The sequence below is a fragment of the Lissotriton helveticus genome, chromosome 6 (assembly GCF_964261635.1).
Source record: "Lissotriton helveticus chromosome 6, aLisHel1.1, whole genome shotgun sequence".
Classification (NCBI taxonomy): Eukaryota; Metazoa; Chordata; class Amphibia; order Caudata; family Salamandridae; genus Lissotriton; species Lissotriton helveticus.
Genome location: NC_136067.1, coordinates 1,432,290,531 through 1,432,318,528, shown reverse-complemented (window position 1 = coordinate 1,432,318,528; position 27,998 = coordinate 1,432,290,531). Strand labels below are relative to the sequence as shown.

The 27,998-nt window shown below is 41.1% G+C and overlaps 1 protein-coding gene across 1 annotated transcript in view; it reads left to right on the top strand.

The window, feature by feature from the left end:
* Positions 1-1,537: 1,537 nt before the first annotated feature.
* LOC144761779 (trace amine-associated receptor 1-like) overlaps positions 1,538-27,998 on the top strand; it is a 101,152-nt gene continuing 74,691 nt past the window's right edge. Inside the window, exon 1 of the mRNA XM_078647025.1 lies at positions 1,538-1,728. The gene's annotated coding sequence lies outside the window, so the exon portion shown is untranslated. The remainder of the gene's footprint in view (positions 1,729-27,998) is intronic.

Below are 27,998 nucleotides of genomic sequence, written 5' to 3'. Positions count from 1 at the left end.
TGCTGTTTTACCTGAATATTTTGTTATTTTAACGTTGCTAAAAAAAGATTACTTTGGTTAATAATAAACACTTATAATTAAGTGCTGTATAAATGGTTATTAGTGTAATAACTCATGGACAGATATATCAGACATTCTTACAATGGTCTCCTTTCATTTGAGTTTCCTGACTGAGAGCTATCTGGAGCCTCACAACTAAATTTCAACACATACGGATGCAGGGGGTTATTGGGCTTTACATCACACGTACACAACATACATTGACAATAAATCATGCAAGTGTGTTAATCAATGTACAGGATGTGTTACATTAAACTGTGAGGGTTACAAGGTGAAGAAGTCACATGTCCTTCAAAGCTCACTGTGCTATATTAGAAGGATTACATTTTAAGAGTTGCAAGTAACAAACTGATCTCGATGTTAAAAGCAGTAACCCACTTACCTAGCTACAGAAAGTCATCTGCATATTATTTGATGTGCTTTGCACATGGGCTGCCTGAGAACACAGAGCAGCCCTGGCAATTTTATCGGACCGGCTCCCATGGTGGGGGAGTGTCAGGCGAGGGAGCGAGTGTGAAGCACTGCTGCTGAACTAAACCAGCCCGCAGCACCGCTGTTTTTGTTACTGGGGGCTGATATTGCAGCACACCTGCAAACTGACCCCCACCACTCCAAAACCTCACCCCACCCTTCCAGCCTCCCGGGGAGGGAATAACCTGACGCGCGCTACAGCCAGCCAGGCCCTGGCTTTGCAGGAAACATATTCACTCTTTTTGCTACTTTGAATCAAAACTGGGACTAGGTAAAACAGCAAATACATTAACCTCAAAAGTTATCTTTCCATTATTATTATTACCCGACATATTCTGGGCACACAAAGTTCTCTACAGCAGGTGCCTTAACCTCATAAGACATTTTAAAATGCAGGCTCTTCAAACAATTGAGCAGCATAGATGTAATGCCACATTTCTCCTTGCTGATAATTTTTTTTGTTTCAGAGTTTAAAAAAAGATCAGTGTATAAGTTGATGTCCAGATTTTGAGTTGGGGAGAGTTGCACTACTTTTTTGGCACAACTACGACGAAAAATCTAATATGGTAAATCTCGTAATGCGCTCAAATGTATTCATGATAGACCTGCTAAACACATTTTTGAAGTCTTGAGAGCTGACGTCACTTCTTGAGATGTCACTTCCTCGGAGGTCATAGGTTGTGATGCCACTTCCACGTTGTTTCATCCTGCGAAGCCACATGCGATGTCACATGCTGTGATGTCATGCTCCATGATGTCACCTGCATACCGCCTAACTTTCTAACTCACCCGCTTCTTTTTTTTAGAACTTACGCCCTATTACTTGTGAACAATGTCCTTATTTCTGCTGCACAGTAAGGAGTACTTATGGGCTGTAGCAGCCACAAAACACATGCTCACTTGAAGCACACCCGTAGTGTGGGAAGTGGCTGGGAGGAGGCAGCCTGGGCGGGACTTTCCTGACCATAGCGATCTCACCCGCCTTCGTATTGCAGAATGTCACACAGAGTGATGTTAGCTCGTGGCGTAAACCAGTATCGCAGGGTAGAGGAAGCGAGAGCAGAGAGCGAGTGACGCAGGACGTTTGGGTGCACTGAGCCCGCGGTGCCGCAGAGCTTCTGTGGAGTGAGTGCGGGCGGGCAGATGTCTCGAGCAAGAAACCCGGCCATGGCGCAGTTCCAGCTTGAGAAGTGTACAGTAAGTTTTAAGCCATCAGTCTACCCGCTTAATGATTTGTTGGAAAAGAGGAGGGACATAACGAGGTGAAATTAAAGTCCATGCAATAACAGTCGCATGTTTACTGTAAATGGGAAGATTCCTTGGGTTTTATGTATTTTTGGGGAGAAGTGGGGTGATTGGTGGGGAGGGATATATCTGAATTTCAGCCAAAACGAACTTCTGCGCTTCCTTATAATGAGTCGCAGGCATCAGCGAGTACGACTTACCTGTCTGACTGCATCGCTTTTATGTTTTAAGAATGTCGTCCTATTTATGTAAACCTGGCCAGGGGTTTGGCTGCAGAGGTCGAGCAGGGAGACTTTTTTTCACTCTACTAGTGTCAGGAATGACATCCCCGTAAAATGTGGATTGGGCTAAGTACTAAAACAATCATATTCCCAGTGCTTTAAACAGACAGGTACTGTCAGGTACAGATCACTCGTACTTCTTTACTTTTAAAGGGAGAGTGGCAACACTTTTCAGCAGTGGTACAGTATTTACAGCGGTTGAGTGCCCGCACTTCTCAGCAATAAATAGGTACAGTGGGATAGTGAGTGCCTGGATACAACATTCCCATTCGAAGAACTGCATATACCCACAATCGTTCCATAATAAGCTGCATAGCAGGCACCTGCCGAGAACTAGAAATGGGTACAAAAACATACAGCTCGAAAACAGTAATGGCCAAAATGCCGACCAATGATGGCTTTGCCTAGAGGTGTGCGACATATTTGTAATTTAGTTTTGGGTATTTACATAAAATTTCCTGAAAATGATACCTTATTATGTGGAGTGCAAACCGGTCATTTGGCTCTGTCTTTTAGCGCGAAATGTGTCCTTGCTTCAATTTCTGCCGCAAAGAAGTATGTTGGTCGGAAAAAACCCACATAAACACAATTGCCGTGAATAACATCTGCTGTCATGTTTTTCCTGCGCTTCTGTACTATATTTTTGCCACTAACAGGCATAATTACACAACTGGAATACTGGTATACTATTGGGAACTTTATGTAACACAAAATCCCCAAAATTAAACGAATTACGTCCGTACTTTCCTCTCGTTTTGCGTGCATTCTATACTGGGATTCCCCCTTTTATATAGTTTAGGACAGGCTGGCGTTGCTATGAGAGTGTATTGGTATAATGACAAGATGCTTCCGGAACAGCGAATGTACTGTTCAGTATTCCATGGTACTATTCAATGCTTTAGGGTGTGGTTTTGGCTGCTCAACTTGTTAGTGATACCCAATATACCAAGATGCTAGACATGTTGGCAAGATGGATGCATTAAATACGGCTGATTGTGCAGGATAGGAAAGAGGAATTCTAAATATTTCAGAAAACCTGGGTAATATGCATGGGATTTGCACAGAAAGCCAAATTATTACTCAGTAGGCCTAGGGCTGCACTCAGTGAGCTAGGGTACTAGTCAGTATTCCAACAGTGCTCAATATGCCAAGGTGCTATCAATGTGACATGGTGCTGCAGACTATGGCAGGGATTCTGAGAGGCCCCCCCCGCGTCTAGGGGAGGGGGGCCTTTAGTGGCATTTAGTGTGAGAGGCGGCTAGAAAGAGGCACAGGGGAGTGGTCAACAGGAAACATGAGGTAGGGTGAACCCTTATTGCGTCACTGATGGGCGTAGGCAGCCTCCCCCCAGGGTAAAGAATAAGAGAAATGAGCACGAGGGAGAAGCCCTCTTTGTCCTCTTGCCTCGGGCGTGGCGGGTCGCAGCTAGAAGCAAGTTGCCCACCCACCCATCCCTGTTGTTAAAGGTAAAACTGGCGGGGTCCCGGGCAAGAAAATGGCGGGGACTCCTTTTTTTGGCTGGGACTGGCTCATCCTGGAACAGGGAGGGCAGTCAATAGGGCTCCGGGCTGGCGGGAGAGGGGGCCGTCCTGCTGGTGGTCCTGGACTCTCCGGCCCTACCCGAGATGCCGGTGCTTGGAACAAGCAATTTGAGTGGAGATGGGTTGTGGCCTGCAGGTACAACCCATATCCAAGGTGGCTCTGGAGATCCTGTATTGGAAATACAATTGTAACCAGTGGTGCAAACGAATATTGCACAACCCAATGTATCAATGTGTGTTGGATTGGTTATTAAAGTTGGTTGAATGTTGACAATGCATCAACAAATAAAGAGGGCGTTATCTGAGAATTAATAAAGACTACGCAGTGAAGACCAGACACTTTTATGGTGCCTTTTTTGTGGTGGGCCAAAAGGGAGGCAAAGTATGGTGGGGACGAATCGCACGTTATATGCCTACTATGCATTATATGTCAGGGCCGTCTTCAGTAAGCTGATCCAACGCTTGACTTGGTGAGGTGTCATCTGCTGCCACTGTTGTGTCCCGATCCCCCTAATCCTACTCCTTGCATCTAAGGTATGGCGGACCTGTTAAACGGATGTATGCCGGAGCACCAACACATTTTCTGTTCAATTCAGAAGCCTACTGGTACTTTGTGTGTTTTGCGAACAAGAGGTATGCACTTGTATACAATTTCTAGAAAGACATTCATTTTGTATGTGTGAGGGCAAATGTCACACTTTCTCCTAACCCTAATCTGAAAGGCCCGAAGATCTGAGAAGCTTTAGCTCCATGCTGTATCCCAGTGAGTATAGTGGTCACAACAGCTTATGTGTATGGTGATGCGCTGTCAAAACAGCATTTGTCACTCGTTGCCTATCCTAGGCTGCTGTGCTGTCAGCAGCAGATTGTTTAAGGAGCTGGAATCCGGGGCAAGGGACGATCTGCTTTTAGAGAGAACACAGAGGTCAAGAAGTAGAGACCAAGGCATGTATTACAATAAGGGCGCCAACAGGGAAAGTACACCCTAATATGGTGAATAAGCTGCCCTCAGGGCAGCCGGAAGCTCATGCTTCCAAGCCACTCTATGTTTTACAGTGCAAGCAGCACCCGCCAGCACTTTCAAGAAGGATTCAAGATCCCCTTGCAGGTGGGTGCAGTGAGTGACTTCACCCGCCCGCAAGGGGATGTCTTGTGGTGCATGGGACCGCCTTTCTCCTCTCCACAAGACTGCCTTTAAAGAGGGGCACTGAAAAGCACCCAACCGGGTACAACCATGGTAAGTCTCCTTGACATGGAGTAGAGCATAGTGCTACTTTGCGTTACTTTAGAACTACTGTTCTATGCAATTTAGGATTTGCACTGGAAAGAATGCCCCAAAATAACACTTTGCATCAGGAACGCATCCCTTTTGTGTTGCAAATGAGGCACAAGCCATTTGTAAATCCAGCCCGTAAACATAACACGATGATTGGGGTGTCAAACTAATACAATTGTATTCTTACCCACAGTACACTTTTAGCAATATTAGAATAAAAAAAATTTGAGGGGGAAAAAAGGATTCTAAGCCTATGCCTTTCAATTTGTATGCAGTACTTTCATGGTAGTTTTTAGCTCGTGTGCTATAATGAAAGGAGTGTTACTTTTCAACTTCAAGTAACTAAAGGGTCTCTGTTAGAAAAGCAATAACTTCCTAAACTATCTACACAAAATGCTAATCTCTACTCTACACGCCACAGGTTGTGTTTCACAGCAGGAACATTACATTTATATGCTGATTCATCTTTGGTCAAAACTCTGACTAGACAAATTGCAGATCTTGCCCTCAAGTGCATTAACCATCAGTTATCAAGCCATTGTAATTACTCCCTGAAAAAGGATGCACACACAAAGATCGCTGCAGGATTTTACGATCTCTTTTCAGACTGTCATGCAGATGTTACTCCCTTGAGTTTAGTGTCCAGTGCAACATCACCGGTCGCACTGCCTTCAAGCTGGCACTGAATTTATTCCTCACTCCAGCACGTAGAGCCTGATTAACAAAGGTAAACTTAAACCTGGAGTGTAAGTTTAGATCTGAAGTCTAAACTCAGATTTAGGTTCTAAACGTACACTTCAGATCTAAGTTAGTCTTCAGTCCTAAACTTAGACTTCAGGCCCAAGTTTACCTTTGCGAACCAGGCCCTTAGTGTATAGCACACCTCAAACGCACGAAATTTTCTGTGTGCAGTACCACGCTCTAAACTCCACTAGTTAGAATCAGGGCCCTTTCACCTCTTTTCTAAGCAGTCGTTACTAATATTTGCATCCATTCCGGACCACAGGTAGGTGCAAGAGCAATTTTCATTCCAGCCTTAGTACACCATCAGCATGACACATTCGATCCCGTAGGATCTTGATCACATGACGCGCTACATGGTTGTTGTTTCAGTTTAATAGGCCATTTGTTTAGTTTTTTAAAGTGACACGCACCAAAAAGTGTCCAAATGCTTTTGTGATACACATCTGTCAACAAAATGTACTTGATCTTCACTAGTTGCGGTACACATGATTTCAAAGAAGATATTTCATATGAGTATACTCAGTGGCACATCTTATACAATAATCAAGTATCTGTATACTATTAAAATCATTGACCGGATATCTGTCTGATGTTTAGATCGAGGTATGAATACCATAGGATGGGGTTCCCACCCTTCTAAATAATAAGTCATAGATATAGTACTGTAGTCATAAATATCACCATTTTCAGAGCAAAAATATGTGCAAAAATTGCAAGGTAAACAAGATTTTAACAAAAGATTTTCTAAGAAAGAGGATAAATTATATATATATATATATATATATATATATATATATATATATATATATATATATATATATATATATATATATATACTAATGGATGTAAAACAGTATCAAAATATCTTTAAAATCCTTAAAATCATTCACCTTTGGTAATCTAATCAATGCATTTTAAGCCTCTTAAATACAATGGAATCCAGGTATATATACACCAAGGGGTAGATTTGCCATTCATCTGTAAAATGTATATCACATCATAAATACAGTTCTTTGATAAAAAAGTTGCAATTTGAAATTTTGTAAACATAGATATGTGCAAATATTGCTAGAAAAAGTGCCAAATGCTGATATATCTAAACCTATTACAATAAAAAACCATTAAACCGTGTGTAAAATATTTGAAGAGTGTTTGGGCGGTGGCTACTTATAAAACAAGTGCTTAAATTTAGTTTGACTAAAAACTCACTAGTAAATAATCAGTTTATACTGAATTCTGCAAGATTAATCAAACTAGAGGCAAGTGTAAAGGTCCTCAGTAATGTTGAGGTCCCTGGGGGATCTGGAATTGAGTTCTAGAATATATTTTGTTTCCAGTCGTCTCAACGCTTTTACCCTGCCTCCTCCTGTTTTGTTTATCGGTACACTGTCTATTAAAAAGTACCACAGGCACTGAGGGTCTGACTTGTGCTTCTCGCCAAAATGGCGAGCTACTGGGTAGAGGGGGTCCTGATTTTTGATCGCCCTAATGTGCTGGAGTACCCTCTTATGTCCCTACAGTATAGTACTGCCAACATATTTAAGATTGCAAGGGCACTCCAGCACATAGATCACGTGGTTCGTTTTAGAGGTTAGGGCTTTGCTGATAGGGTATTCTTGTTCTCCAAAAGGTGTTTTATACTTGGAGGTATTAACTCTGTGTGTACAGGTTTTACAGAACCTACATTTGAAGAATCCCTTGCATTGACTAAGCCAGGTGGTGTTAGTATTTTCCCCAGGGTCATTATGGACTAATGAATTCCTCATGGACGGGGCCCTGCTATATGTGATAGCTGCTTTCTTGGGCAGTAAATGGCCTATTATAGGGTCCCCTAAAATTATAGGCCAGTTCCTGTCAATGATCTTTTTGATAGCTTTGCTCTGTTTGTTATAGCCCAGAATGAATCTGAAAGTGTCAGTCAGTTTTTCTGCCTCCAGTGCTGTGTTAGGCTCCTTGTTCAACAGAGTATCACGATTGATCTCATTGCTTTTCTCAATAGCCTTATCAATACACAGCGTGGGGTATCCCCTAGCTAAAAATCTATTCCTGCTAGCTAGTTGGGCCTCCCTAAGATCCTCAGCCTCACTGCAGATGCGCTTAAGCCTCAGCATCTCCCCATAGGAGATGCTTTGTATAAGGTGTTGAGGGTAGGCGCTACTGGCAAGGAGTACTAAGTTTCCTGCAGTGATTATCCTATGTACTCTGGTTTGTATCTGGCCATCCTTTACATACACTTGTACATCTAAGAAATTCACAGTTTCTGAGCTAATAGATGCTGTTAAGTTTAAATTCAAGTTATTGACATTCAATTCCTCAATACATTTCAATGCCTCATCTCGGGTGCCTTGCCAAATAATAAAGAGGTCATCTATGAACCTTAGCCATGTTTTGATGTTGTTATTTACATACATTGGGTATTGGTTGCATAGGACCAGCTCCTCCCACCAACCCATATGTAAGCAGGCGTAGCTGGGGGAGAAGCTGGCCCCCATGGCAACTCCCCGTTGATTTTGATATATCACATTTTGGAACATGAAAAAGTTGTTTTTCAAGATGAATTCAATCATATTGACTAGCATTGTATTGTGGAGTTCGAATTCCAATGCTCACTTTGCTAGGTAATACCGTATGGCTTTGAGACCATCCTGATGTTGAATCGATGTATATAGGGATGTGAAATCTAGTGTTATCAATAAATAGTTGTCTTGCCAGTCAATTTTTTGTATTTTAGCCAGAAAGTCCCCCGTATCTTTGATAGAGGATGGTAGCTGTTGCACGAGGTCTTGCAAGAAAAAATCCACATATTGCGATGGTTTTTCCAAGAGGCTATTTCGGGCTGAAGTAATAGGCCTCCCAGGTGGTTTTGTCAGATTTTTTTGCACTTTTGGTATGAAGTACATGATAAGGGTTACCGGATTGTCATTTTTTAAGAATTTGAATTCATCCAGTGACAGTAATCCCCCATTCTTCCAAGCTACGAATTTCATCCTAAAATCATTATACATGGCTTTTAGTGTATGTTGGTAACTTCGATGATAACACCCTCTGTCTTTCAACTGGTTCATTGCTTCATCAATTGAATCTATTTTGTTCCAGAGGACTAGGTTTCCTCCTTTATCGAATTATGGATAATGATGTCTTTATTATTCTTAAGTTTTGTCATAAGGTTGTAATATTGGATGTCTCTTTTGCTGGCTTTGCGTTTGGTTGAGGCACATGTTTTGTAGCTCAGTATTTTGAGGCTGGAAGTAACTTGCCACAACCTTTGATATATATATATATATATATATATATATATATATATATATATATATATATATATACATATATATATATATATATATATATTACCTACTGGCGGTCGCCAGTAGGTAGTTATAGTTAGGACATAGTTTCCATAGGAAATCCGCAACATTCTATTTGGAATAACTTTGGCGTCGATTGACGGAATTGGCTAAATTTCTCCAAGAAAATGGCCAGCTCCGCTCCGCTCCTTCCCTGAAAGTTGGGGGGGGGGATTCGTGAAGCGGGGGCCGAGATAAAAGGGGGGTCCCAAAACGTGTTTTCCCCATGTTAATTTCCATAGGGCGGTTGGACTTACTTTTAGCCCGAACGGCTGAATGGATTTCCACCAAACTTGGCAAAATTGTAGGGACTAGTAGCCCGATGTGCCTTTGCTATGTCTCAAGATATGTGCTGCAGTGGATTTTGAGTAATTTAGGTTCAAAAAAATATATATATCTATAAGCGCGCCCCGGTACGCGCACCGGGGCGCATACCAGCGCATAACGCGAGTTCGCGAGCGGAAAGCTGATTGGCTCTCGGGTGTCTGTCAACATTCCAAACAGTCCGGAGCGGCCGCCATCTTGTGTCTCGGTAGGATCGAGACACAAGAGGTGGCAAAAACAAAGGGGGAAATGACCAAAAGGGGTTTTCGCGGGGGGAGCGCCCGGTACGGCACCGGGGAGCGTACCAAGGGGAAAATCCAGTGAAACAGTAAAATAATAATTTAAAGTGCTTAGAGGTAGGGTAGCTGTGAATATAGTTGTTGTGTTGTGTGGGTGATTTAAGTACCAACATGTAGGTACCAATGCAGAGTCTTAAATTCAATGTACACCGTCTCCTCTGTGGATATCTTGCATGTTGTTACAGAAGTTATTGTGGTATATGGAATCCATACCATAGTCCGTCAGGAAAGCAGACACAGATCCTTTAAGCACTCCTTGAGAAAGCCTATGGGATCATGGGTAGTCTACCCTGCTCCCTTATGATGTTTTCAAGTATTACATTTGACTCTCTTCTGAATCTACACAAAATTGGTGGTGATATGGTGCATTAGAGACAGACAGTGAGAGAAAGGAGGCTGGAGATCAAAAAGAGATGTCAAATACACATTCAAGATAATATAGTGGGAGAAAGGAAGTAACTATGAGCAAACTTACTATGTAACACAAAAATGTTGCACAGTATACTGTAAGTCTCACTTTATATTATAATCATTTTGGTACTACTTCATGAATCACATATAAAAATGAATAATGTCTCAAACAATTTTTAATTATTAAATATAAATTTATTGTTCTGAATTTTCGTAATTTAATAACACTTGCAACATTTCATTTTTCCGGAATCTCCTCCAAATTTGTATTGCATGATTCCATATTATCTAAACAGTCAACGAATTGTTGGTCAAGAGACTCATCCAGGAAGTCAAGAAAATCTTCTTGAAGAATCTCCTCATCGGTTATTTCGAAAAGAATCTCCTCATCGGTAACTTCGAAAGAAATATTGATGGTCTGTTGTGTATCTTCCATTTTCTTGCTGTAAATTGCATAAAAAATAACTATATCAGTAGAGTTAGGGCACTGTTGAGTTTAAGTTCAGAGAGGTACTTCTGAGTTTTTAACAGTCAAGTTATCTTTGGGCAGGGTATCAGGCAGGAAGTAGAAATATAAAAAAGTGCATGTGATGAAGTCTAAGTAAATTCATAATTATACCAGAGAAGCCTAACTCAATCCATAACTATGACAGAGAAACCTATCTCAATCTATAACTATAACAGAGGGACAGCAAATAAGCATCAGAAAACATTTTTCCAAATTAACTTAAAGTGCAGAACATAGTTCCCCTTACAAATTAACAACTTACCTTACAGAAAGCTGTTGAAGTTTTCTGAGAATATCCTGTATAAATGTACCTGAGGTAGTTCTAGTCAAAATGGCTGTGTTTCCCTCTCATTTTTCATATATATTCATGTACATAACCAATCAAATGTCAGCACATAAAAGTAGAAAATGAAAGTAACATTTTAATTGCTTGTAAATCCTAACACTTTATATGTGTTTTTGTCATGTAATTTACCTCAGGATATTTAGACAGGGCTACAGCCCAAATGGCTCAATGGAATTCCATCAAATTTGGGAAAATGGTAGGGGCTGTTATGTAGTAGGGCCTATTCTATATTTGGTGAAAGTTTCTCCAGTGATTTTTAAGTAAATTGACTTACAAAAAGTTTTGGGGGCGCTTACCGGTGCGCGCCCCGGTACGCGCACTGGCAGCGCAACGGGAGTCCTCCATCTTGTGTTTCGGTAGAATTGAGACACAAGATGGAGGATAAACAATGTTGGGAATGGGTAAAAGGGGGCACGGTAGACACCCCCTGACTCCCTAGGTTTTCTAAGGGGGGCTTAGGAGGCCCATATAGGCCCAAAAAAAATATTTATTTTTTTCAATTTTCGCGGGGGGAGCACCCGGTACGCGCACCGGGAAGCATACCGAGGAGCGTACTTTGGTGAAAAACAGTGAAAAAAAGTTAGAGTAAAGTATTCATTTTGAGTGATCAGAGGTAGGGTAGCCCTGAAAAGAGCTTTTGGGTTCTGTGGCTGATTTAGGTACCTACAAGTAGGTTCCAATGCACAGTCTTAAATTCAGGAGGAATATTCTATTCCCCTCATCTGAGAAGTGCACACCATCTCCTCTGTAGATATCTTGCATGTTGTAACGCAAGTTATTGTTGTATATTGAACCCATTCCATAGTCTCTCATGTAAGCAGAAACAGATTTATTCACATGTTTCCGTGCTTTCTCAAATTGTGGACAAAATTGGTAGGACCACTTCCATTTCTGTCTTTGGCATATATTGGAATAGACCAAGGCAGTTTGTGGAAAAAGTGCCATCAATTGCTCAAAGGTGTCCTTTAAAAGCATTTCCAGACCTACCCCAGTCAAAGTGCCTAGGTCATTTCCACCACAGTGCAGAATTATGAGGTGAGGGTGTGGCAGATGCAAAAAGGTTTTCACCAATGGTATCAATTGGTGACATGTCAATCCTCTCTGGCCAATCCACTTGATGTCCACATTTGGTAAATCAAGGTTGTGAACATTTCTGATAGCTGCGTACCTGTGAGCCCAGTGGATGTAGCTATGTCCAATAATCCAGACAGAATACATGGTGAGAGGAGGTTCTGGTGCAGTCAGATGAAGAGTGGAAATGAAATGGCAGTTGGAACAGTAGGAGTTTGCAAAAAAAAACTGTGGAGTTTCAGTGCTCTTGAATCACAAGCAATGATTGGTGGATTCAGATAGTTGAAAACTGAAAGTTAGGGTGCATGGTTCTGTTCTGTGAAAGAAGTAATTTGAATGGTTAAGAAAAAGTCATTTAAAGAAACATTGCACTGGATAAGCTGGTGTATTGAGAGGTCAAACATCCTTGCTGAGTTCATTTGCAACATTGTAGAATAAACTTTTAAACCTGAGAGCTCAGTGAGGAGGGAGTTGCTATGGTAACAAGCAGAAAGGGCTGAGGGGGGGAAGGGTGTTGGTTTGAAAATAGAGAGGGAAGAGTTTTAATTGGTTAACATGAGGGATATGTGTGTATAGGTTTAGAGGTTTTCTGTGTCATTCATGGTTGCAGTGTCTGGAGTGCATACCTTTTGCTCTGCTAAAGAAATATTGGTGTGTGTGTCTGACACTGTTCTCAATCTCCCAAAGCATTTTTAAAAGTGAGTAATGATTCATTTAATATAGATAGAGACTTGTATGCTCTATGGAGAAGATTTGGAAGCACATTGTGGTTTTTTAATGTTGCTTTGTGTCATGTTTTTTTATAATGCTTGGTAAAAAGATTTTGCTGCATAGAGAAATTGTATTTTGTAAAATTGTGAAGTTTCAGTAGTGACATGGAATGCTTGTACATAGGACCTGTGCTGTGTTTCTTAAATGTGATGTGAAAAACGATTTTGGGGAAAATGAATGGCTTTTACATTTTTTGAGAAGGAATAAATAGTGTCTGCATGATTAAAGAAATATATTTGAACTTTTCACAATCATGTCACCTGTGTTACCTCAGATTAGGAAGCAGATTGAGATTCTTACTTGTTGGTTTGTGCCATGTTTTTTGATAATGCTTGGTATCAACATTTGCAAGATAGAGGAATTGTTTTTTTGTAAAATAGTGATGTTTCAGTAGTGAAATTGAATGCTTGTACATAGGACATGCGCACTGTTTCTTAAATGTTATTTAAAAAACAATTTTGGGGCAAATGAATGGCTTTTACATTTTTGAGAAGGAATAAATAGTGTCTGCGTGATTAAATAAATATATTTGAACCTTTCACAATCATGTCACCTGTGTTACTTCAGATTAGGAAGCAGATTGTGCTTTTTTCTTGTTGGTTTGTGTCATGGTTTTTGATAATGTTTGGTATCAATGTTTGCAAGAGAGAGGAATTGTATTTTGTAAAATAGTGAGGTTTCAGTAGTGAAATGGAATGCTTGTACATAGGACCTGCGCTTTGTTTCTTAAATTTATTTGAAAAACGATTTTGGGGCAAATGAATGGCTTTTACATTTTTGACTAGGAATAAATAGTGTCTGCGTGATTAAATAAATATATTTGAACCTTTCACAATCATGTAACCTGTATTACTTCAGATTAGGAAGCAGATTGTGCTTTTTTCTTGTTGGTTTGTGTCATGGGTTTTGATAATGTTTGGTATCAATGTTTGCAAGAGAGAGGAATTGTATTTTGTAAAATAGTGAGGTTTCAGTAGTGAAATGGAATGCTTGTACATAGGACCTGCGCTCTGTTTCTTAAATCTTATTAGAAAAACGATTTTGGGGCAAATGAATGGCTTTTACATTTTTGACTAGGAATAAATAGTGTCTGCATGATTAAATAAATATTTTTGAATCTTTCACAATCATGTCACCTGAGTTACTTCAGATTAGGAAGCAGATTGTGCTTTTTTCTTGTTGGTTTGCGTCATGGTTTTTGATAATGTTTGTTATCAATGTTTGCAAGAGAGAGGAATTGTATTTTGAAAAATAGTGAGGTTTCAGTAGTGAAAAGGAATGCTTGTACTGTGATGTATTCCTATAGGTTCTGTATCGATCCCCCTATTCCTGACCCTATTCTGGTTAGCAAACTAACAAGTTAACTAGCAGCCATCTCATGAGGCAGAAAACCCCCATGATGCAGGAACCGTTATCTGATAAAGCCACACTACGGCACAGGAACGTGTTATCTGATTAGGTCATAACGCTTGCCATCTAATTAGACAAGCGATATTCCTCCAGCCCCTGATAAGGCATACGGAGTTCTCAAAACAAATCAAACCTATGACACCTTGGGAAAAACCCTGCGGCCATTGTTTTGATTTCACCGAGAACTTCAGCAAAAGAATGTGCTAACGACCTGGTCGTATGACATCCTTATTGACGTATCTATGTCCATCCTTACGTCAATCTCGGCACCTTAAAGGTATAAATATTACCGATATTGCCCTATGCAAACACACGCGGTGGTGACGAGAACGGAGCAGCCAGACTTGCCGAAGCCCAGAGCAGAGCAGACCCCGCTGGCGCAGCCCCGCCTTCCTGATGCGCTGAGAACGAGCAGCTGCCTATTTCTCCTGCCGAGAAATCCAGCTCCGGCGCTTCCGGGTAGCCCTCGCATGCAGCCTGGAATATCGAGACCAGAGACGAGAGATACCCTCCCTCATCCATCCTAGATTCCAGGTACAGAACTGAATAACCCCTCACAGAGAATTCTTTAGTCAGTCACTTGGCAAAACAAACTTAACGTAAACTGTAACTTTCTATTCCCGCCCACGTATTAGGCTTAGGTCAGGTACACGGGGTAGGCGTAGCTAGAAACACCAGTTGAGTACGATTAACCAAATGTATATGTGTATGTAATATATTTTATTCATTTTAATCCTTCATATGGCTTAGAAACCATATCAATGTTTTTACAGTATTATTTTATACTTCTGCTTTTAATGTATGCACTTTACTTAACCATAAGTATTGCAATAATATCGATCCATTTCTCTTGTATGAGAAAAGAGACTGATCAATAAATAACATCTTTTATTGAACACGCCCGTCTCTTCCTTTTCTCTACAAACTGATGAGACTAAGAATGCACGTACTGACTGAGTAAAATAAATTGCCTTTTGTTCACACGACTCTCGAGATACACTCTTGATTAGGGGAGAGCAAAGTTGTCATGTTCTATGGTTGTCAGAAACTAAATCCCTTCTTGTCTATCCAGGGAGGTTCAACTCCTCGCCTATTCGAGAAAGTTTCTAGTGAACTCTGAGCTAGCTGGCAAACCCAAAACTTTAAGTCTAATATCGACAGTAGTAGACCTAGTTAACGTCTGGTCTAGGCCTATACTATTGAAGGTATTATTCCAATGCGCAGAGCCTATTGGGATAATAGGAACTACACTACATGGCGCCCAACGCGTTTGGAAGGGCGATAAAACTAACGTAAGACATTTAGAGTAACTCAGTCATGCTTTCTCACTCAGACCCCTTTTTTCCCATAATACTCCAAAGACGTCTGGAGTGGGTGAAAGGTAATGTCCGCCAAACCTCGCAGGAGGAAACTCCTATGTATGGTACTTGGTTTAGTCAACGTTGAAGGATAAACCGTTCCAAAATATTGTGCATCTAATCTTTGTTTCTATAAGAAACCTGATCTGCAAACAAACAAAATAACCTTCTGTCGGTACAATGTCAGACAGTGAAGGAGAAAGAGAGGCAGTTAGATTAGCAACTGAAATAGCAGCAGCTGATACTGCACTGCAAGACGCAGACCCGGATATAATACTCATCCCGGTCATTAAAAGGAAATCTATAACTTTAAAACTTATAGAAAATTGACTGACACCTAGAGGTGGTACAGTCATATTCGTAATTGAGGCACACGAATATCGGCAGACAGAGGTATACTATTCATGGATACATTTTCCAGCAGCAAATGCTATAACAAAGTACTTCCACTATTACAAAGTAGAGGAACCTCCTGGAGAGTACACTCCTTTCGAGGAGGTGGAAGTACCACTTAAATTTCAAGAGCATTTGCTCTTATTTAATGGCGCCCTAAAACATAATAATCACATCACCAGGCTCGGTCCTTTAGGTAGACCAGGAGCAACGTGGCCGGTCCTAGCCGGATACACACCACATCCAGACATCAATGGGATGTCTGCAGCAGAGCTGTTAACACAGCTAAAACAATTAATAAAAATACATAGACAATTAGTCCAATATGTGATGCGGACTTCAACAATTCAGCCAGCAATTAAAATTCCACAGCTGACCCCTCACCAGGGGAACACAAATAAAATTACACCACAGAACATTCAATCATGCCTAGGTAAAGTACCAGCTAAACGGGAACAAATACCATTCTGGTTAGCACAAAAAATCACCCAAATCGAGGCTGTGTTTCCAGACACCACCCCGTTAGAAAAACACAGGATTCTGACTATCTGTCTTCCAATGGGAATCGCACCACACATTGAGGACTGTGACACTTGGGGTACAGTCTTTGCTTCCATCTACACAAAAACGCACGGTGTTCCATCCATTTCGGTAATACCAGATGTGCTAAAACAAATTCAAGATGAATATGGTCCAGAACCCGCTTTAACTCTTGGTATGAAATTACTAAAAGACTTCAAGCAGGTCTCGGCTATATTATTAGCCAACATAAAAGGAGAAGCAGCGAACGTGGTGATCCGCCAGAGGTTAAAAGAGACAGATATAGCAGACCAACCAGCTGAAATTGCCAGAATCATAGAAAAATCCTATGAGGAACTAGGTAGAGATAGTTTAGGTGGAATACCAGTAAAACCACAACTGATTGAAAGTCCTGAAAAAATATTTTTTAATAATAACTCAACATCACAAAAAAAGAGCTGGGATGGAAACAAACAATCCAATCCTAAAGAAAAGAAATTCCAGTCCAAAGGAAGGTCTCCTAGGCGAAGAGAAAAATCTCCGAACCAAAGACACAGGTCACCCCAGAGTGACCCCTCTGGGAAAAGATATAACCTTAGAAATAGGGATAATATAAAGAAACCTGATAGATATCAAGACATTGATACACGTCCCTCTCAATCTTTTCAGACTTCCTCGCAGAAATCGGAAAGAAGAGGCCGATCAGAACAAAGAGAAGAGCACGCCAAGTCCAAAGACAAGGAACCTGCTCAGCTAAAAAAGAAATATAAATTTCCAAAAAAGAAGGTAGCCAGTATCAAGGTAGTTAACAATGCCGAGAATACTGAGGACACAACTGAAAAACGGAGAATGGGCTCAGACAATGCTAGACAGCGCAGCAGAAGTGAGCATAGCTCGCAAAGTCCTTATGAATCATCTGGAGACAGTGGACACGAATGAATATCTTCAAGTGGAAACTGCAGACACCAGAGTTAGCAAACCTCACAAAATATATGAAATAACATTACGTATAGAAGGGGATAAGACTAGAAAAATAAGGGGACTATTTTGGGATAATCTCTCCAAGGCTATGACATCCTTCTAGCTGAAAAGGACTGGCCACCAGAATTTGTCAGGGAGTGCCCTCATGGCGAAGAAATAATTATGCCTGCCTTCTCAAATCATATCCCAATTCATAAAAAATACACACTTGCCAGAAAGTGGGCAGTAGCCCTAGCTCCTGCTTTATATAAAAATCACGTAGGATGGGATGAGGACTCTCCTCCTCACAAAATCCAGTTAAAATCACAACCTACTGCACAGAGGCAGTACCCAATTAAGCAAGAAGCTAAAAAACAGGTAAAAGAAATCCTAGATCAGCTAGAATACCAGGGGGTGATTGAAACTTGCACCTCACAAATGAACAACCCTTTGTTTCCGGTCTCCAAACCAGACAATTCATATCGTCTAGTTTTGGATTACCGACACCTTAACACATGTTGCAAAACTTTTGCAGTGCAAAACTCGCATAGTGCTGCACTAATGAATAACATAGTGCGCAAAAAATACAAAACAACATTAGACATCTCTAATGGATTCTTTTGTCAAAACATAGCACCAGAAAGCAGATATTTGTCTGCATTCTCAATAAATGGCACTCAAAAACAATTCTGTCGGTTAGCCCAGGGGTACAAGAACAGCCCAGGAGTATTCTCAGCGAGAGTAACAGAATTACTACAAACATATGACGACGAAGCATTATCGTATGTCGACGACATATACTTAACAGATGATGACTTAGAGACTCACTTGAAAAGAGTGAACACCATAATACTTGGGTTCGCAGCAGAGGGTTACAAATTCAACTTTAAAAAATCCAGAATTGCCCATCTGACAGTCCTGTTCTTAGGATATGAATTATCAAGTGAAGGCAAAAGCCTGGCTGACAATTTCCTAGAGAAATGTGCCGTACTCCAAGCACCTAGAACACTAAAAAACCTTCAGTCAATTCTAGGCTTCCTAAATTTCGGAAGAACATACATTGCAAATTACGCAGAAAGGGTCAAACCCCTTTATGATCTAATAAAACCGGATTTTAAAAGAACCAATTGGACTCAAATACACACAGAAATTCTGAGATCCTTACAAACAGACATGCTAATTAAAACAAAATTAGAAACACGTGATAACACACGCAATCTTGTGATTCGAGTCATCCCAGGAAGATGCGGATTCACATACCTGACCTCTAATGAGGGAGAAAAGGTACCAATTGCATTCAAATCACACTTGTACACAGAAGCTGAAAAGAAATTCAGCATTAAAGAAAAAATTGTTCATGCAGTTCAAACCGCAATAGCTAGAGAAAAAGATCAAGCAGACGGTAGACACACCACGGTCAGAACAGCAGAATCAGCCTTTGAGGCATTAACAACACCATGTAATTTACCAACAACAACATTGAATCCGGAATGGATACAATGGGTGAATTCAATCACAACGGACAAAGTATACTACTACTTTGATCCAGAACTAGAGGAACTAAAAAATCTAGAATATGAAAGAACATTCCCTCTGCCGATCGACATTCTGCCCTTACGACAATACGCTTGTGTAATCTATACAGACGGACATGCTCAACCTTCCGTTTGGGGAGAACAAGCATACAACCCAACATGTGAGATCACAAAAGAAGTGTGGCGCGGAGGTAAACTAAGACTTCTATTAACAAAAACACACTCAGTAGAAACTAATTCAGAACAACAGACTGAAATAATAGCATTGAAAATGGCGCTAGATAATGCGGATCGCGAATTCCCGACACTTATAGTGTCCGATTCATATTACTGCGTCAAATCATATAACAACGATTTGCAGACATGGATTCAAAACGGGTACAAAGATGACACAGATGCAACAATAAAGCAGAAACTGCTCTGGGAACAAATAGCTCTTTTACAAAAAGAACTGCCAAAGACTCACGTGATACATACGCTGAGTCATCAACGTGATGGCGTTCACGTTGCAGGGAATTCATTGGCTGATGAGGCAGCGAAGGCAGCTGTGCAAACGGCTTCCGTAGCTGCCATCACACAGTCAAAAACAAAAATAGACAGCGAAATATTACAGGCTGTCAGCGCTACAGAAAAGGATTCGATAGAAACACTCCCGAAAGGCTTTCCAGTAAAATACTCATACATAACTGATGCAAACAATGTTCCTTTTGCTCGAATCCCTGGAGTGGGGGATAGGGCAATTCCAAACATGGAACATAGGTTAGGACTGATAATAGCGGCACACGAAGGGCTTGCTTCTATACATGCTGGCGTCTCAGCCACAGTATCATTATTAAAACAGAGATACTGGTGGCCACAAATGAGAAGACAAACAAGGAACTATGTTTTAGAATGTGAAATATGTCAAAGAATGAAAGTATCAACGGTGAGACGCCCAGCGCAGACGCCCCTTCTAATCTCGGATAAACCATTAGCCTGTGTTTACCTAGACCACTGTGGTCCCTTACAAAGGGATGGTAACTATAAATATATGTTGGTTGCAGTGGACTCATGTACGAGATTCATATGGATGTGGCCCCAGCGAACGGCTGACGCCAGAACTGTTATAAAAGATTTGCGAGTCTTTATCGGCACATACGCAATTGGCATGCTGCATTCGGACCATGGTCCTGCTTTTAGCTCTAGAGCTTATAAGGAGGCCATGGTCAGCATGGGCGTGACATTGCGGTACTCTTGTCCATTTCATCCTGAGGGGAACGGAATTGTTGAAAGAAAAAACCGTGACATAAAGCAATCTATAACGGCAAAGGTATTAGGTTCGGGAGCTGGGTGGGTCAAACATCTAATAAGTGTCCAACGTAGTCTAAATAACCTGCCAAGAAATTCTCTGAAGGGATTCAGTCTGTACGAATTATTATTTGGAACTAGGATGTTAATCTCTGACCTTGACAGTCAGACTTCAGTGGTAAAGGAAAAAAGCTTTGATATCAAAGATAGTTTGGCTATTTTACAGGACTTAAACGAAACAAGAAAAGACCTGAGCAACATAAAGTTGAAACAGCAGCCAACAACCACTGAAGAACCACCACCTGTCCCAGCAAGACCTGTCTGGATTCCAAAAATTGGGGATCTAGTCAGAGAAAAGATCGCGGTAAAGAAGGAATTTGGGCCTTCTTACAGAAAAGCAGTTCCTGTCTTGTCTGTCAACGGGACAAGATCAGTTGTACTACCGCCGCTTGCTGGTAAAAAGGAGAACCGAGTTGTATCCATCGACCTGGTAAAACCACAATCATGTGGCCGATAACAAATAGTAGGCCGAGTGGACTCCCCATAAGTAGCAGAACACCAAGGTTTGCTACCAGTACAGAGGTACTAACAAAGAGGCTAATCACATTCGAAACGCCTACAGAAGAACAACAAGGACTATGCAACAATGCAATGGAACTTAGACCTCTGAAAACCCGAATAAAAACATTTAGCAGAGATACATCAACCTATAATGAAGTAACAAACGACTATGCAAGAAACAGTAATCCTGAAGCTATTGGAACAATTGACAGAACTGCATCCGGCTACTTCATAAACTTCGATGATTCCTCTGAAGGCTTCACTGAATCAAAAACACAGCCATCAACAAAAACCTTTAAAGATAAAGTTAAAGTACTTTTGAAACAACTGAAAGAAACATATCTAATTTCTCCATGGATCGAATTTTGGGTGGGTTTTGGTGCATTTATCCTCATACTTTGGCTCATCATGATACTTACTTTGGGACGCTTCATTGAGGGAAAATATGCTAAAATGGACACAGCAAGTCAGAAAATCAACTTGATCCTCAAACCACACACATCTTCACACGTCGAGAAAAGAGAACTTTCTTCAGTCAACTTCACAGCCAATCCTATACCGGGTGGGGTAGCATGGGACAACACTGACTACGAAATCTATGGTCCGGTTGAAATCCTGAAATATCCACACCAAATTAAGATCTCATTGAGTGACTTTGTAAAACCAAGCTCATATGCTGATGATTGGGACTTCGAAAGTATAAACAATATGATGTCTGACTTAGTGATGTCTGCTAAATTTACCAAACATGATTATTTGCAGGGTTCTACAAATTATGATAGTATGTACTGTTATAACCACTATGGTAACCATTTTCTACATAGATCTGCACAACCTAGAAATGTTTTAAATTATAATCAATGGGAGCATTGTGCAACCCCTCCAAAAGGAAGCTCACGAACCGTTTACGACAAATATTCATATTTTTCAGGTTTTAACATAAGTAATGCTGAAACATTTTATTTCAAATTGTCAAATAAGACAGGAACGAAGACCATGATAACAAACACAAAATTGATCTATTCAGACTCATTCTTTGAACAAATGAATACTTTTGGTTTTGATTATTGGGACAAATATGTTGAATTGAAAAGTGTTTGGGGCACAAAAGAATGGCAAGTACAGGGTATAGAATCTTTGTTTAGAGCCTGCATGATCCCAGAACAAATTATATTTTTAAATGACACTGTTCAACAAACTACCTGTCTTGGCTTAGCCAAAATCAAAGACTTAAATAAACCGTCTATTCCAAAACCAACAATGAACAGCAATAGCTCTACAGATGAAGAGATAGACGTAAATTATGTATTAAACCAAAACAGAACACATCCAGATTGGAAAAAGTGGTTGATCTGGCCCACAGATACTAATAACTGTCAAGACAGATTCCTGAACAAAACACAGGGGTTCAAAATGACCAGGCCAGACCCTAGATATTCCCAAAGACATCACCCAGGGATAATAACCACCTACAGTGTGGGCAAATTATGCCTTCAATGGCTACAAACTTCCACACTGGCAGAAATTAAGCAACACCTAACTTTACTTACTGATGGTGCTGACTTGCGTGATTTCATTATGGGACCGCGCAAACAGCGTCAGAAACGTTTCATAGCAGCCTCTGTATATGCAGCATACAACGAGGCCTGGAAGGTTACTCAAATTGAGACAGCAGAAAGGATACGGGAAATTGACCGTATTAATTTGGAAAAATCACTTTCTGTAGTGGACAATGGGTTAATGACTCTGTCCTCCAGAATTTTTTCTTTGGACAGCATTGTGTCTTCAGCAATCGACATATTATCGCAAGACTTACTGTTATTACAACACGGTCAGTCCCAATTGCGCTCTATTGTACAGCTTGGCTGGACGTTACAAAATCTGCGTTCAGGCTATGTGCCTTGGCGTTTAATCAACACAACGTCACTTTTTAATATCTTTAACCTTACTGATAGACAAATCAGTATGGCCCAGAAGGGTGCTGGTTATACAATCCTGAGCATTGAGAAACTTGAGAGATTACCAGTGACAATGTCAGAACGACCTGTCAGTGAATGGATAATACACGGGATAATTAATATTCCAATATCAACCTTCAGGTTTCAATACTGCCAAAAATATATACAGGCTGGCATGTACGAAAAGCTGGGAAAGGGGTACATTAAAACAACATGGAACTTGCCCTATTCACATGCATGTGTCAGTAATAAAGGACAGAAAGTGTTTCTTAGTGGCAATAATTGTGCAATGTCACTAAGCGGTACACTTCTGTGTAACGGAATTAGTTTGCATGGAGCCTGTGAAGGGAACTCAAATAACCTTTCATGTCACCAGCAAGGCGCACCTGCAACAGAGATTGAACCATTCTTTCAAAGACTCTATAATGGGAGTTACATTCTAATTGTAGACCGCAGATGCTGTAGTCTTATGCCCGGGACTCCTTATCTCGTAACTACGACTGCGAAGGTCAAGTGCTGTGGACACCCATTGTTCCCCAGCTCCTTTCCAGACAGGGAGGCAAGGGCATGGCCCAACTTGAAAATTACTTCTATTCGAATAGATACTTTAAGCAGAATGAAAACAGTGCTTCTTCAGACGCCGACAAGGCTCACGTCATCAAAAGAAACGTATGATCTCCAAGTCGCAAGGACGACTGCAGAGATACATTCATTGTTATCAACTAATTCCCCCATACATTTCGCAGAAATCCTGAATGAAATCTTAAATATTTCTGATACCAGTGGAGTCTCAAAGGTATTTAAGACAGTATTTTCGATGGCATTAACACCATTCAAAGCCATACTGGGTATTTTTCCAGATTTCGTCCATTCGATTTTTGGCGGACTTCCCCTCATTTTGGGACTAATTGCAGGAATCCTATTCCTAGTCCTTATATTTCGTTATGGCAAACCATGTCACAGACAAAACACCTGCGACAAGGGAAGAAACAATCCTAGCCATTGGATACCGGGACCGGATATCAAAAATCCTGGGACTATCCCGGCTTAGAGACCTGAACATGACTTGGTTTCTATCCTTTCGACCAATGTGGCAACGATGTGTTTTACCTGTATTAAGGTGCCTGCTATGCGGAGAAGAATGCATGTTAGACACCTGTCTGACGCTACAATCGGATGCGCCAATGGATGCAGAAACATTGTTGAGTCCAACAAAGGCTCATGCTTTGTGCTGCCCTCAACGGCTACCAATCCTGATGACGGCATTCGTGGAAGCTTCACCACTACGATTAAGGGGTAGTGAGGTTCAAGATGAAAGCAGCATCGATCAGGTACGACCTTCTGTCAGCAATCCAAATCAGAATGTCAATGGAGACAATCATGCGCACGAATGCATGGTTACACCTATTTCCGAGTTAGTGGAACTCTCCCAGGAAGCTGTTGACAACTTTTTCGAGCGTCTAAATGATATGTTCTCACCGGAGCAGAAATAGAGACTTTTGAGCAAGCTCGTACAAGGCGTTCCCTGAATTTGGCCTTCAACTTTAATAATACAGTCACATGAACAATTTTCCCTCCAGTTCACGGACAGCATATTTTTCAGCAGCCCCAAAATATTTTTGCATATTTTTCGGGACACTATCTTCTGCTTAAAGTAAGAACTATTCTTAGAGAACTAACATTTCTATTTTTAGATAGTTTATAGACATTAGCTGCCCGCTGGTATGTTCATAAATATTTTATTCTGTGATGAAATGGTCTCGAACTTTTTTCTGTATTAAGAGCCATTTCATGTGTAAATTTTCATGTACAAAATAGCAATAATGTATACAAATGCGTGATTACTTTAGCATTTTCCTACAGCTTGAGTGCATACTATACATACGACTGCATTTTTTCTGTGTATTTGATAATTTCAAAATGCATTTATGTATTTTGGGGTGGTAAGGTATACACATTACTCTATAGTATGTTTTACTATGCATAGATTAGTAAATATGTCCATAGTTAGCGTGGAGTGGGTGTGATGTATTCCTATAGGTTCTGTATCGATCCCCCTATTCCTGACCCTATTCTGGTTAGCAAACTAACAAGTTAACTAGCAGCCATCTCATGAGGCAGAAAACCCCCATGATGCAGGAACCGTTATCTGATAAAGCCACACTATGGCACAGGAACGTGTTATCTGATTAGGTCATAACGCTTGCCATCTAATTAGACAAGCGATATTCCTCCAGCCCCTGATAAGGCATACGGAGTTCTCAAAACAAATCAAACCTATGACACCTTGGGAAAAACCCTGCGGCCATTGTTTTGATTTCACCGAGAACTTCAGCAAAAGAATGTGCTAACGACCTGGTCGTATGACATCCTTATTGACGTATCTATGTCCATCCTTACGTCAATCTCGGCACCTTAAAGGTATAAATATTACCGATATTGCCCTATGCAAACACACACGGTGGTGACGAGAACGGAGCAGCCAGACTTGCCGAAGCCCAGAGCAGAGCAGACCCCGCTGGCGCAGCCCCGCCTTCCTGACGCGCTGAGAACGAGCAGCTGCCTATTTCTCCTGCCGAGAAATCCAGCTCCGGCGCTTCCGGGTAGCCCTCGCAGGCAGCCTGGAATATCGAGACCAGAGACGAGAGATACCCTCCCTCATCCATCCTAGATTCCAGGTACAGAACTGAATAACCCCTCACAGAGAATTCTTTAGTCAGTCACTTGGCAAAACAAACTTAACGTAAACTGTAACTTTCTATTCCCGCCCACGTATTAGGCTTAGGTCAGGTACACGGGGTAGGCGTAGCTAGAAACACCAGTTGAGTACGATTAACCAAATGTATATGTGTATGTAATATATTTTATTCATTTTAAACCTTCATATGGCTTAGAAACCATATCAATGTTTTTACAGTATTATTTTATACTTCTGCTTTTAATGTATGCACTTTACTTAACCATAAGTATTGCAATAATATCGATCCATTTCTCTTGTATGAGAAAAGAGACTGATCAATAAATAACATCTTTTATTGAACACGCCCGTCTCTTCCTTTTCTCTACAAACTGATGAGACTAAGAATGCACGTACTGACTGAGTAAAATAAATTGCCTTTTGTTCACACGACTCTCGAGATACACTCTTGATTAGGGGAGAGCAAAGTTGTCATGTTCTATGGTTGTCAGAAACTAAATCCCTTCTTGTCTATCCAGGGAGGTTCAACTCCTCCTTGCCTATTCGGGAAAGTTTCTAGTGAACTCTGAGCTAGCTGGCAAACCCAAAACTTTAAGTCTAATATCGACAGTAGTAGACCTAGTTAACGTCTGGTCTAGGCCTATACTATTGAAGGTATTATTCCAATGCGCAGAGCCTATTGGGATAATAGGAACTACACTACAGTACATAGGACGAGCGCTCTGTTTCTTAAGTGTTATTGGAAAAATGATTTTGGGGCAAATGAATAGCTTTTACATTTTTGAGAAGGAATAAATAGTGTCTGCAAGATTAAATAAATATATTTGAACCTTTCACAATCATGTCACCTGTGTTTCCTCAGATTACGAAGTAGATTGTGCAGATGAGGTGAGGCATGTCCAGGGGTGCAGAGGAGGCGAGGCCTGTGTCCAAGAGTGCAGTGGAGAGGACTCATCTCCTCTGACTCTTGGACAAGCCTCACCTCCTCCGTGCCCCCTGGACAGGCCTCAATGTATTGGGTATAATTGATGGTAACAGGGTGCAAATTAGGTGAGGCCTGTCCAGGGGTGTAGATGAGGTGAGGCCTGTCCAGGGGTGCAGATGAGGTGAGGCCTGTTCAGGGTTGCAGATGAGGTGAGGCTTGTCCAGGGGTACAGAGGAGATGAGGCCTGTGTTCAAGAGTGTAGTGGGAGAGAGGCCTGTCCAGGGGTGCAAAGGAGGTGAGGCCTGTGTCTAAGAGTGCAGTGGGGGAGAGGCTTCATGAAGTCCAGTCCACTGCACTCTTAGACACAGGCCTCACCACCTCTGCTCCCCAGGACAGGCCTAACCTCATCTGCACTCCTGGTCAGGTCTCATCTCATCTGCATCCTGTTACCATCTATTATACCCAATAGATTGAGGCCTGTCCAGGGGGCACGGAGGAGGTGAGGCTTGTCTGGGGTCAGAGGAGGTGAGTCCTGTCCACAGCACTCTTGGACACAGGGCTTACCTCCTCTGCATCCCTGGACAGGCCTCACCTCATCTGCACAATCTGCCTACTAATCTGAGGAAACACAGGTGACATGATTGTGAAATGTGCTAATATAAGTTTTTTAATCATGCAGATATTATCTAATCCTTGTCAATAATTTTAAACCAATTCATGTGCCCGAAATCTTTTTTTAAATAACATTTACAAAACAGAGCACAGGTCATATGTATAAGCATTTCATTACACTACTAAAACCTCACTCATTTACAAAATACAATTCCTTTATGCACCAACATTTCTTTACCAAGCATTATCAAGAATGTATTACTCTCTATTATATTCTTTTCCTGACTTACTCTATTTTTCCACCTGTCCCCTTATAACACCCTCTCTCTGACTTATTCCTTTTTACATCCTGACTCTGTTACACCCTCTTACACTCTCTCTTTGACTTACTTTCTCTTACACCCTGTCTCTAATTTATTCCCTCTCTCTCTTTTTTACAGCAATTTGTAAGTCATACTCTCTCTTACATCCTCTTCCTGATTTACTACGTCTTACAACCTTTCTCTTTAAAACATTCTCTCCCTGACTTACTCCCTATTACACCTTTTGTCTGTTTTACACCCTCTCTCCCTCTTTCTGACTTTTTTATTCTCTTCCTCTCTTCCTGTTACACCCTCTGTCTGACTTACTCCTTGTTATATCCTCTCTCTGATTTACTTCCTCTTACACCCTCTCTCAAACTTACTCTCTCTCTCCCTTTTACAGCCTCTCTCTGTTTTAGTCTCTTTTACATCCTCTCCCCTTCTAACACCCTCTCTCTGTCTTACATCCTCTTACACCCTCTCTCTGTCTTCCACCCTGTTACACCCTTTTTCTGACTTACTCCCTTTCTCCCTTTCTTTGACTTACTCCCTCTCCCTATTACATCCTTTCTCTGTCTTACAACATATTATACACTCTCTCTGTCTTACTCCATCTATCTGTTTCTTTGTCTGACTCTCTCTGTCTGTTTGTGTTACTCCCTCTAGCTCTTTTTCTCTGTCTTACTCCTAGTTACATAGTTGCTGTGGTATAAACTTAAATATTTTGTAAACTAGTGTTTATATCGTTTGCTTATTGTCATTGCTTTGTTGTTTGGTAATAGTGGTCT